This window comes from Eschscholzia californica, unplaced genomic scaffold, assembly GCF_041429995.1.
Source record: "Eschscholzia californica isolate CP2 unplaced genomic scaffold, dmEscCali1.0.p SCAF_3, whole genome shotgun sequence".
Lineage (NCBI taxonomy): Eukaryota > Viridiplantae > Streptophyta > Magnoliopsida > Ranunculales > Papaveraceae > Eschscholzia > Eschscholzia californica.
The window spans coordinates 37,442,530-37,453,888 of NW_028238420.1; the positions used below are offsets into that span (position 1 = coordinate 37,442,530).

Here is an 11,359-nt window from a genome sequence, read left to right on the forward strand (position 1 = left end):
AGGGAAACCCCCTTCGCCGGAGTTTTTAGAGAGAGAGGGAGATGAGAGAGTAAAAAAAAAAAAAAGTTTTTTTTTTTTTTTAGGTTGAAGGTTGCCGGCCGGAAAATTTTCCGGCCGGCGACCTTCATCGGAGAAGATAGAGTGAGGTGGAGAGAGAGAGAGGTGAGGTGGAGTGAGAAAAAGGTGAGTTGGAGAGAGAGAAAGATGATTTGGAAAGAAAGGTGAGGTGGAGAGAGATAAGTGGTGGAGAGGGAAGTGAGGTGGAATTATGTTTGTTTTTTTTATTTTATTTTGAAAAAAGATTTAAAGGAAGGGTAGTTAGGACATTTCCATGAAAATAGGGGGTCATATTTGAATTTACGAAAAAAAGGGGGCCATAAAGGAAGCTGGTCACAAAGTAGGGGGCCATATAGGAATTAACTCAAAGAAAAATGACGCAGTGCCCTGTTTGTCTTCTAGTGAATTTCGGATGTCCGTCGGGGGAGATTTGGTGGAGCGCTAGTTAATATTTCTTTAAGAGTAGGTTAGCTAATAAAACCAAATTAAAGAGAAAATGACATTAACAAATCAAAAGAGTCAAAACAATCAAAATCATGTAACTTGTTGGATCGTATTCCTTCTATGAATGAAATTCTGGTTTATCTCAAAGAAAAAATAGCTGCCAAATGGGCCAAAAGAGTTAGGCCCAATTAAAATCAGACTTCGGGTTTGTTTGGTACACGGTATCACTCGCTGCTATATGTGGCTAAATTATGTGAGAATTGAATTTAGTTGTTCCGTAGAGCCAATTTCCGCGGCCTATTGGAACACCGTGGGATCTTTATTCTAGTGTCATTGTGTCAGAATAGGATCTCACCTCCACCTTTGGGCCATGAATTTTGCCTTTTACAGTTGAGCCAACAGGAATAATCGCCTGTAGATGCAACCTAAAAAGTAAAACCTGTCTCCATATCTCCTTCTACCTCCATCTTTCTCTATCTACATAAATGTTGTCTACCCCATTTTCATATCATGTCTTTCTATTTCTCCATCTCCACCCTCCTTGTTTGCAGTGAAGGGGGGAGAGAGCGATGGCAGACCTGTGTAATTTGTAAAATGTAATGTATTGGCCTACTGAATTATCCTTTCCAAGGCCAGATGTTAATTAATATTAAATAATATCAATCAAAGGGAGCAGCTAGATCGAAGCATCACTGCGGGAACACGAGTTGTCCCATCCATCACATATACAAGCCCAGGCTGCAAACTCATCCTCCTACTACTACTACTACTACTACTACTACTACTACTACCCCCACCCACCATCACACTCAACCTCAAGAAAACTTCTACTTTCAAATGAGGATTATCTCAACCCGACGACCAACTAGATTGGTGGTGGCCTTCAACTTCTCCTCCGCTAACAAGGTACTTATTACCCCCGCTTAAACTCAATCCCCATCCTACTGCCTCATCATCTGGGATATCTGACACACTAACACCCCATCCCAAACATCTCTGACTTGAAGAATTCTGCATCTCTACCCAACCTCCGATTCTCGTACTCTCATCAAGCTCTGACTCAACCTTTGCAACAACTGATCCACCTACTGCTGCATTACTCCTCGTAATAACATCTAACGGAGACGTGCCCCCTGATGATGATGATGATGCATCTGGGGAAACACCGTCTGGTGTCTGAAGCTTCCTATTGGAACCGTGAGCGTTGCCAAACGGATCTGTTGTTGACATGGTCTACTAAGTTTTTGGTGGATGCCCATCAGAGTTAATTTTGTTCCCTTAGATATCTGACATATAACCTGCCCAAAAGTACTGAAACTTCGCCTTATCAACGGAATCAAGATCCTGCTGCTGCAGTCCTACCTCAGACACAATCTCAGCTAAAGCAGCAGTGACATTTGACCTCTCAACTATCAACCCAGCTGCCGCAGCATTATGACACTGACCCAAATTCGGTGACCCAAATGAAGAACCGTCGGCAACTCGGCATGCTCAGTTCCTGCCCAAAAGGATCTATCCATTATAAGTCAAGGCATGAAATTTATAACAGGAAATCGCTCTTATTAGTAAATGAAGAGTAAAAATAAAGCAGAAAAATGTATCACTGTTGTAGTGCGAAAAAAATTCTCTAGCATCAACAAGGTGCTTATGGTCATCATTTCAGACTGCCGTCTAACTTGGCAAGCCAGCACGAAGATATTCTAGTCCCAAATGACAACTTGAACCTCAACCAAGCAAAATTCTCTAAATTGTCAAAAGGAACTTAAGCATGTAAAAAGAAAATTGTCTAACCAAGGTCAATATAGGACTAAGAGCTCTCCTAAGTAGTATTGGTGCAATTAACCAATGCACCAAATGAACAGTACTGCATATAAATAGGGAAACACATCCACACCCCTGGTTTCTCAAGATAAAGGATAAGTAACACGAGTTATCAATTTCAATGACTAAGAAGGTCCATATACCTGATGTAAAGTATTTGTATCAGCTGCAACATCTTTGCACTGAGCTCCCATCGGAATTACAACTGCTGAACACCAGTCACTAAAATTGGTTGAATATTTCACTTTTGTAAGTGAGAGCGGGCGGGCGGCCGATAACATCACAACCCTGGTCATTCTGCTTTGTCAAAAACTCTACTGCAAGATTATCTTTTTCTCGGATAGTTGTTTCAAAAGTGAACCTTGAAGTAATTCCTGTCCTTATTCCCGTTCTATTGAGTGCATCAGCGCTCTGTTGGTCAGTGGTGTCCAGAAAAAATAAAGCTCCCGCCACATCCACCTCTCCCTTAGTACGACTGCTGGTTTCCTGGAATGGACTTCCCTTGGTGGATTTATAGAAAGAAAGCATCCGCTCAACTTTGTCCTGTCTATCCCTTAGTTTCATAATATCTGAAAATGCGTCTCTTTGCAAACATTTCAACACTTCAATCTGAAAGTATAATATGAAGAAAGGTTGTAAATCTCCTCCTAGTGCTCTCTTTGAACTATTTGAGCAACAACCATGGCTAATAAACTAGCAAACTCATAGACATACTTACCTACTGCTAAATAAGACCACAGTATGTATGTTGAAGACCAATACTTTGTACATTACATATTAACCACTTACAAGTTAGCGACAATGTAACATTACGAATATTGTTTTGGCTGCTCTACTTTTTAGTCAGCCAAGACGAGATGGAGTGCATCAGTGAAATACGTCATCTTTCTTGTTCAGAAGGAATGCACAATAGAGCCACGAGGATTAAAAAGAATTAAGATTAGCATAGATTAGAGACTCTAGCCACGATAAAAGAATGCAAGTACCTTTAAGATAAAAAAAAAAAGATGCATATAACACAAATTCCTTTCAGGACTAGTAATTTATAATTGAAAGAAATCAGTAAAATCCTTAAGGAGAGAGAAAATTACTGGATTCTAACGAGTCGAACTTTTATGCTCGTGCCAATAGGGCATACCCATCATAATATCTTCTTTCCATTTTGCAAGTCCCTTAAGTTTATTTGTCAAAAAAGCTACAGGGTCCATACCAAGTAACAGAGTCGGGGTAAGAGAAAAACAAAGAAACGGCTTCAAACCACGGACCTGTTGACAAATACAATTAATTGTTCCACATTAAGATACAGATTAGTTTATATTTACTGGATTTGTCTAAGCAAAACAAAAACAAAGACTGATAATGGGAAGGCTTTTGCCAGGGGCGCAACTAGGAATTCACGCTAGGAGGCTGATTAGCATCTTAATAGAAGTAATAAACAACTGCTAGATGAGATCGCAGAATGGTCTTTGTTTCGGTTGGAAATAACGCAAGGAGAGCATGTAAGTAGGATTTAATTTCGGTTGGCTCGGAATTAGAAAATATTTCAGTAATTTCAGTGAAAATTTCGGAAGATTTCTATCCTTGGTCTGTCTTATTAATAACTAAAATCAAATAGAAAACATATGTGAAGACTCAAAAGATAGATTTGGATTGCTTACAAGCATAAAACTGCAACTTTTGGTGTTCTTTACAGCCTCATTGATTTGATTTTGTCACTTAACTCGTATCACCAGTATTTCTCTTTCCTTCAAAGCGTCAACTTGCGAAAGAGCTGAACCTCCAAAATCTCTTCAATCATCAAGATTCGAGATTGAAAACCCAATTTCTGCAGAAAATATAGAAATGCCTCAAACTAAAACTGCATTTGAAGAATAGAGTTGCAGAGACTGTACCCAAAAAAAATGAGAAAAACAATACATGACTAAAGCCAAACTTCTTTCTGGGTTTAGATGACAGCATCTAAACACATTGATAGTGGGGAGATTCAAATAGTTGCTAGTGCCTACTCAACCCAAAGTGTTGAATCCCAGTAAACCAACACAATTTGGGTGTTTTGCAAAAAAAATGAGGTAAGTATAAAAGGAGAAAATACATTGAAGCAAAAGTAGAAACTCTTCAGAGTTCATTCGAGTGGGGAAAGTGAGGCCATAGCCATTTTATCCAGCATCCGGTGGACGATTACTCATAACTAGAAACACATCATTATTGAAAGCGAAAACCAAAATTTAATACAGGATCTCCACAATTCTACGAAAATAATACATTGGCATTTTGTTGCTCACATTCAACAAGTTAAAAACTCTCATTCCAAAGTTCAACAATATTCAGTTCTCTTACATCGCCAGAAATCACAACATCCCTACTGATAAGCTAGTCAAAAGGGCGAGGGAAACTCAAGGCAATAGAGTCAAGAAATACATTCCGAAACTCATTTCTAATACGTATCGTAATCGCACTCTTACTTTTTAGTAATATAAGCTATCTTTCAACAACAAAAAAAGTAAAATTTTAGGGTCCGTTTCATAGGCGGGAAAATAGGGTTGAGAAACTTGTTATTGCGGGAAAATTAGATCGCCGTTCCAATGGGATTTCCTCCACCAATCTAGTAATTGCATCACTTTTGATTTTCCCATCCCCTTCAATAATACTTGGTTCTAGTTGAGATACCATTGATCCGGTTAGAACACCCACCCAAGATTACACCTCTCCAATCTCCTACTACCACAGCACTCGCCCCTCGGTCCCTATGGTGAAACCATCTACATTGATCTTATAATGATTACCGGGTGGCGAAAACCAGGTTGTGTGATTTGTAGCAGTTGTTTATTGGATCGTGAATCTGAGTAGAATAGTCCTTCATGGATCAAAGAAATGACTTAAAAGGGGAGCGCAAGACCTACCCGACACGTGTTATCACGGATCACTTTCATTGCCAATTTGTTTTGGTCGGAGACCCACAAACCTAGTATCGTATCAGGCCTGCATCAACAATTGATGACTGATGGTATATGGAGTACAACATCACTGAACTTAAGGATTTAAAACGGCATTTAATATCTGAATTACATAAATAGAAACAAAAGAGAGAGCTCACTCACATACAAATATCATGAAAATTGGATCATACTTCAATTGAAAAAAGTCTAGATCTCATCACCCATCAAACTAATGTTCTACAATCGAAATGGATAGGATCATTACTCGATTTTTAGCTCTATTAGTTTCATGAATCCACTTCTGCAACTCGCTACATAATCAGAAAGACTAACACACAATCATCATAACAAATCTTAACTTGGGATGTCAAGCTTTGAAATTTTTACGGGACTAACATGTTCTTCCTCCGGTAAAACACACCAATTAGGAGACTGCACAGCTCGTAACCATCGAAAATCATCGACATTTGCCCAATTTCCATTCTCTTCATCCAGACTGCAATCTTTAAGTTCTTCCTCAATTCCTTCATAACACAAAAGATATGGAGCAAATCTTACATTATTACAATCTTCAATTATTGGCCTACTTCGAACCCGAAGATAGAAATCCGTTTTCTTAGCGTGATGAATTCTTATCTGATGAGAAGCCATCATAAACAGACAATCCTCAACTTCTTCAATAAGTATCGAACCTAGGACAGGTCCTGCATAAATTTGACAGTTTCGTAGTCTATGGATGAAAAGAGCTCTAAGTTTACCCGTTAGCCGAATCTCGCATGAACTGAGATCAGAAAGAGTGAAATCTCCCTCTTTTGATGAACTAAAATGCTTGACTAAAACAACCCCTTCCTTGTTTCGAAAACCAGGAGAATCCCGCAGTTGGAAACTACATTTTTCAGCTGGTACTACATTTGAATCGTGAGCTTCAGCTTCTTTAACCACAGTAGTTGGATCTTTCTTGGCAGGCTTATTCTTAAATGAAAATTTATTTTTCGGCAATAACTCATTATTGACACTTTCAAAGGTTTCTTTCAGATCAGCTATAGTTTTAAGAGATGAGCGTACTTCATAAGGTGGCAAGAAGTAGGAATTTTCAGCGACAAGTTTCTCAAGATCTGAAATGGAAATCGACACTTTGTCAAGATCAGATTTCAAACTAGATCTTGATTCTGAATTAGAAACATGTCGGCAACGATCGAGCTCCAATTCAATTGATCTTCTGCATTCAGAGAATCTATCTAGGAAAGACTGTGTGGACTCAAATGATGGAGAAACATTCGAGTCAGACTTGCGTGAGATAGCTTGTTGAACACGAGATTGATGGAGATCTGAAAGACGTTCGAGCATTGCGGCATGCTTCTTCTGAGCAACCAGATCTAGGGCCTTGCTCGATATTTCTTTAGTGTTCGAATAATCTTCTTCCATGGTTTATCTGTTAAAACATAAAGTAGAACCCTCAATACATTTCATACACGTAAATTTCATCACAGATAAAAAAAGGTAAGAAACTCTAGAACATCAAAGAGAGGGAGAGACGACGGAAAGACGAAGAGAGACATCTCCGTCAAACTTTGTTGCGTTGATTATCGGTTTGCCGCAATGTTTGTTAGTTCATTGCCACCTCTACGGGAGACCCGCAGGTTCTTCCAGAAATGCAATTCAGTGAATAAAATAGCTATGACCTAAAGTTTCCAAAAAATACCTATAACCTATGACTGAAATCATTACTATATGTTAATTCTTCTCATTGTCCATGTAAATAAGACAATGCCCATATGAAATTCAATCAGAAAAGCAAAAAAGAAGGGGACTAGATAATATAACCGTGTGTTTGAATGAAGTATCATTTGGAGTCATGAATCTATAGATCTTCCTTGGTCTTTTTTGTAAGGGTTAATTCCGTTTTGGCCCCCGATTTGTGACCAACTGGCCGTTTTAGCCCCCATAAGTGTCCGGCAGTTCGTTTTGGCCCCAAAAATTTCCTATTTGGCCCCAAATTTTATCCAACCTCCCAATTCTACCCCGGTGGCATTTCTGTAATTTTTATTTTTTATTTTTGTTTTGTCCACCTCATCTAATCTCTCCTCCACCACACCACCTCCTCTCCACCTCACCCTTCTTCTCCGGCAGGATGTTGCCGGCCGGAATAAAAAATTCCGGCCGGCCACTTTTTAAAAAAAAAAAAAAAAAAATTCTCTCTTCTTCTTCCTTTCTCTCTTCTTCCTCCTTTCTCTCTCTTCTTCCTCCTTTCTCTCTCTTCTTCCTCCTTTCTCTCTCTTCTTCCTCCTTTCTCTCTCTCCTCTCTTTATCTCTCTCTATTCCGGCGAAGGTAATCCTTCGCCGGAAAATTCTGGATCTGGGATTTCCCCAGATCCAGATCCCCTTCGTCTGGGAAATCCCAGACGAAGAGAACCTTTTCTTCGTCTGGATTTCCCAGACGAAGAGACTCCTCTTCGTCTGGGAGATTCCAGACGAAGAGATCTGGATCTGGGGTTTGAAACCCCAGATCCAGAAATTTCCGGCGAAGGTTTACCTTCGCCGGAAATTGGGAGATATAAAGAGAGGAGGGAGAGAGAAGAGGAGAGAGAGAAAGGAGGAAGAAGAGAGAGAGAGAAAGGAGGAAGAAGAGAGAGAAAGGAAGAAGAAGAGAGAGATTTTTTTTTTTTTTTTAATAAAGTGGCCGGCCGGAATTTTTTATTCCGGCCGGCAACACTCCGCCGGAGAAGAAGGGTGAGGTGGAGAGGAGGTGGTGTGGTGGAGGAGTGATAAGATGAGGTGGATGATAAAGAAAGGTGTGATGTGGTTTTTTTTTGTTTTTAACCTTTTTCACAAATAATTCTGTTTTGGCCCCCGAGGATAATTTCGTCAAAAATTTAGCCCAAACCTTCGCCGGAAATTGGGAGATATAAAGAGAGGAGGGAGAGAGAAGAGGAGAGAGAGAAAGGAGGAAGAAGAGAGAGAGAGAAAGGAGGAAGAAGAGAGAGAAAGGAAGAAGAAGAGAGAGATTTTTTTTTTTTTTTTTAATAAAGTGGCCGGCCGGAATTTTTTATTCCGGCCGGCAACACTCCGCCGGAGAAGAAGGGTGAGGTGGAGAGGAGGTGGTGTGGTGGAGGAGTGATAAGATGAGGTGGATGATAAAGAAAGGTGTGATGTGGTTTTTTTTTGTTTTTAACCTTTTTCACAAATAATTCTGTTTTGGCCCCCGAGGATAATTTCGTCAAAAATTTAGCCCTTGGGGCTAAAACGAACTGCCGGACACTTATAGGGGCCAAAACGGCCAGTTGGTCACAAATCGGGGGCCAAAACGGAATTAACCCTTTTTGTAACCAATAAGAATCATTAGATTCCTAATTCTCTCATCCAAAATCCCTTGGCCTATTTGACCACTACTCAAAATTACTAAAAGTCATTTTTCAATTACAATATATCCTTTACACTTATCAACAACAAGATATTTCAAAAATTCTAATACTATAACAAATGTAAATTTTCATCCCTCGCGCTCGTTAGAATACTATTGCTACACGTCGTTCCTTCACTTAGCTTAATATGTTCTGTTTTCATTTAGGGGTTGGTTATCAACATTTTTACTGCAACTCTCCGAGAAAGTTGTTTCCACATGAAAGTTGATAGGTTCATTACAAATCTAAGCCGTTCAAAGTATTCCATTTAAGATCAAAAGTTTAAAATGTTTGTTGTATATCCATCATCTTCATCTTCACCACCACCACTTCTGACTAATAAACAACAATGCTTTGTTCGTCAACAATTTTGGTTGGAGTGGTTACCAAGATGGTTTCCAGCCTATAGATCAAGGGTTTGAGACACAAAGTCATACCCCTTAAAATATGTTGACATTTAGAAACAAAAACACAACCCTAGAATTACTGAAATCCCCACCTTTTAAAAACGTCTTTACATAAAACCCCCACCATTTTTTAATAATTACATTTTCCACCACCTTCTGTTAGATTTAACATTAAACTTTTCAATATTACTTTATTGCCCATTTACATATTACACCATGTTTTACTAATTCATTTACAGATTACACCAGCCACCATGTTTTCAAAATCAAGGGACATGACCAATCCAAAATGTTTTCAAAATCAAGGGACATGATCAATCCAAAATGTAGCCTTTTTTTTTTACCGTTTCCCCCCTTAAATTCCCTTATTTCAACACATCAACTAATGAGAAGTTTGTGTTGCTTCCTTAATGGTGGTAACCTTCAGTGACAATTCCCAACTATATTTCATAACAAAAGAGATCATTTGATAACAAAGTTAACTTGGTGTTTGTCCCTAAACTATCTTCATCAACCCATAGTAAGATTATGCAATTTTTTGAAGAAGTTGGCACAATGGAGGTAAATAATGGAGGTTTTTTTTCTGCTGTTAGAAACCCTAGTTGGATTTCGCGCAAAGATTAGGTAAATAATGAGAGATAAGAGAGTACCTGGAGACGAGAGAGAGAGACTCCCTGCTGTAGTCGTTAGTTTAGATTTGTGGAAGGAACCCTAGTTCGATTTGGGATTTCTGATCTGGGATTTGTGAAAAGCAAATTCGATTAGAGTCTGTTGCTACCCTAGTTCAATTATCAAAACTATAGAAAGACGAAGGAGAGAGAGTACCTGGCGAGAGAGAGAAACCCTAGTGCAGTTCGAACGACATGAACACAATCAAAAGTATAGAACGATGAGGAAGAGGAACAATAGGGGATTTCTGTTCGTTCTTTTGATAATCCGATTTTGATTTTTGAGGAACGACAAGGTTACCCATATGTGTTATAAACGCCCCTCCTTTCTGATCAAGGCACCCTTTCTATGTTGTGGGAGTGGGGACACTTCTAATTTAAAGTGTTAGCCGAATCTCGCATGAAATTAGATCAGAAAGAATGAAATCTCCCTCTTTTGATCAACTAAAATGCTTGACTAAAAGAATCCCTTCCTTATTTCAAAAACCAGGAGAATCCCGGAGTTGGAAACTACATTTTTTAGCTGGTACTACATTTGAATCGTGAGCTTCAACTTCTTTAACCACAGTAGTTGGATCTTTCTTGGCAGGCTTATTCTTAAACGAAAATTTCTTTTTCGGCAATAACTCATTATTGACACTTTCAAAGGTTTCTTTCATATCAGCTATAGTTTTGAGAGATGAGCGTACTTCATAAGGTGCCAAGAAGTAGGAATTTTCAGTGACAAGTTTCTCAGATTTGAAATTGAAATCGACACTTTGTCAAGATCAGATTTCAAACTAAATCTTAATTCTGAATTAGAAACATGTCGGCAACGATCGATCTCCAATTCAGTTGATCTTCTGCATTTAGAAAATCTTTCTAGGAAACACTATTATTCTAAAATTTCTAGAAGTTATTTGTCAATTATCCTTTTTCTTTTACAGTTTATCAACAATATGCCAAAACCCCAGTCCACACTAAACAAAATACTGACTTAAACATAAACAACAAGATATTTCAAAAATTCTAATACTACAATAGAAGTAAATTTTCATCCCTCGCCGTCGTTAGAATATCATAGCAACACTGTAAGCACAAACAAGTAACATTAACAACAAGCGATAAACAGGTCGACATAATATCCTTCTAAATCACCTTTGGCTTAAGACTCAAATTCCCTTTCATTCTCCTCTCAAACTTCCCTTTCGTAAATCACATTCATTACATTCTTATTTATTTAAACAAATACAAGGTTTGGTGTATGTTTAGTCTGTGGTCATCCAACTTAAAGCCAATTGGCAATGAGCGAAGAGGACCTAGACATTATATTCTCGGTTGCTAGATAGTCATTCTCCCATGTGGGACTATTCTCACAGTTTAGAGAATTTAACGAACAATGTGTGTGCTTCTGAATTACAAACTTCAAACATCAAATGATATCATTAAATCTACACAAAACTAACAAATACATGGTACTTAAAGTTGAATAGGGTTTTTCGAAATTGAACAATTAGATCTGAATAGGGAGAGATCGATCTGGATAGAGATGGGTCGATCTCTTCTAAAGAGAAAAGGGGGATTCCTTCTACATAAATCTAAAATAAATCACGAAATTAAAACAAAATCATCTGATTTTTATGAAG

At 38.5% G+C, this 11,359-nt stretch overlaps 2 pseudogenes across 4 annotated transcripts; both read right to left on the reverse strand.

The window, feature by feature from the left end:
* Window positions 1-1,153: 1,153 nt before the first annotated feature.
* On the reverse strand, window positions 1,154-3,586 carry LOC147550000 (uncharacterized; annotated as a pseudogene).
* Window positions 3,587-5,347: 1,761 nt separating this feature from the next.
* On the reverse strand, window positions 5,348-10,489 carry LOC147550001 (tubulin-folding cofactor C pseudogene; annotated as a pseudogene). 4 transcript variants are annotated; one of them, XR_015237522.1, is made up of 3 exons: window positions 9,892-10,489; window positions 8,574-9,801; window positions 5,348-7,137 (listed from the first exon to the last, which is right to left on the reverse strand). The product of XR_015237522.1 is annotated as a tubulin-folding cofactor C pseudogene, transcript variant X1 (transcript). The 4 variants fall into 4 exon arrangements; XR_015237523.1 differs by having other exon boundaries at window positions 5,348-6,690; window positions 9,717-9,801; window positions 9,892-10,085; XR_015237525.1 differs by having other exon boundaries at window positions 5,348-6,690; window positions 9,717-9,801; window positions 9,876-9,999.
* Between the last annotated feature and the right edge of the window lie 870 nt (window positions 10,490-11,359).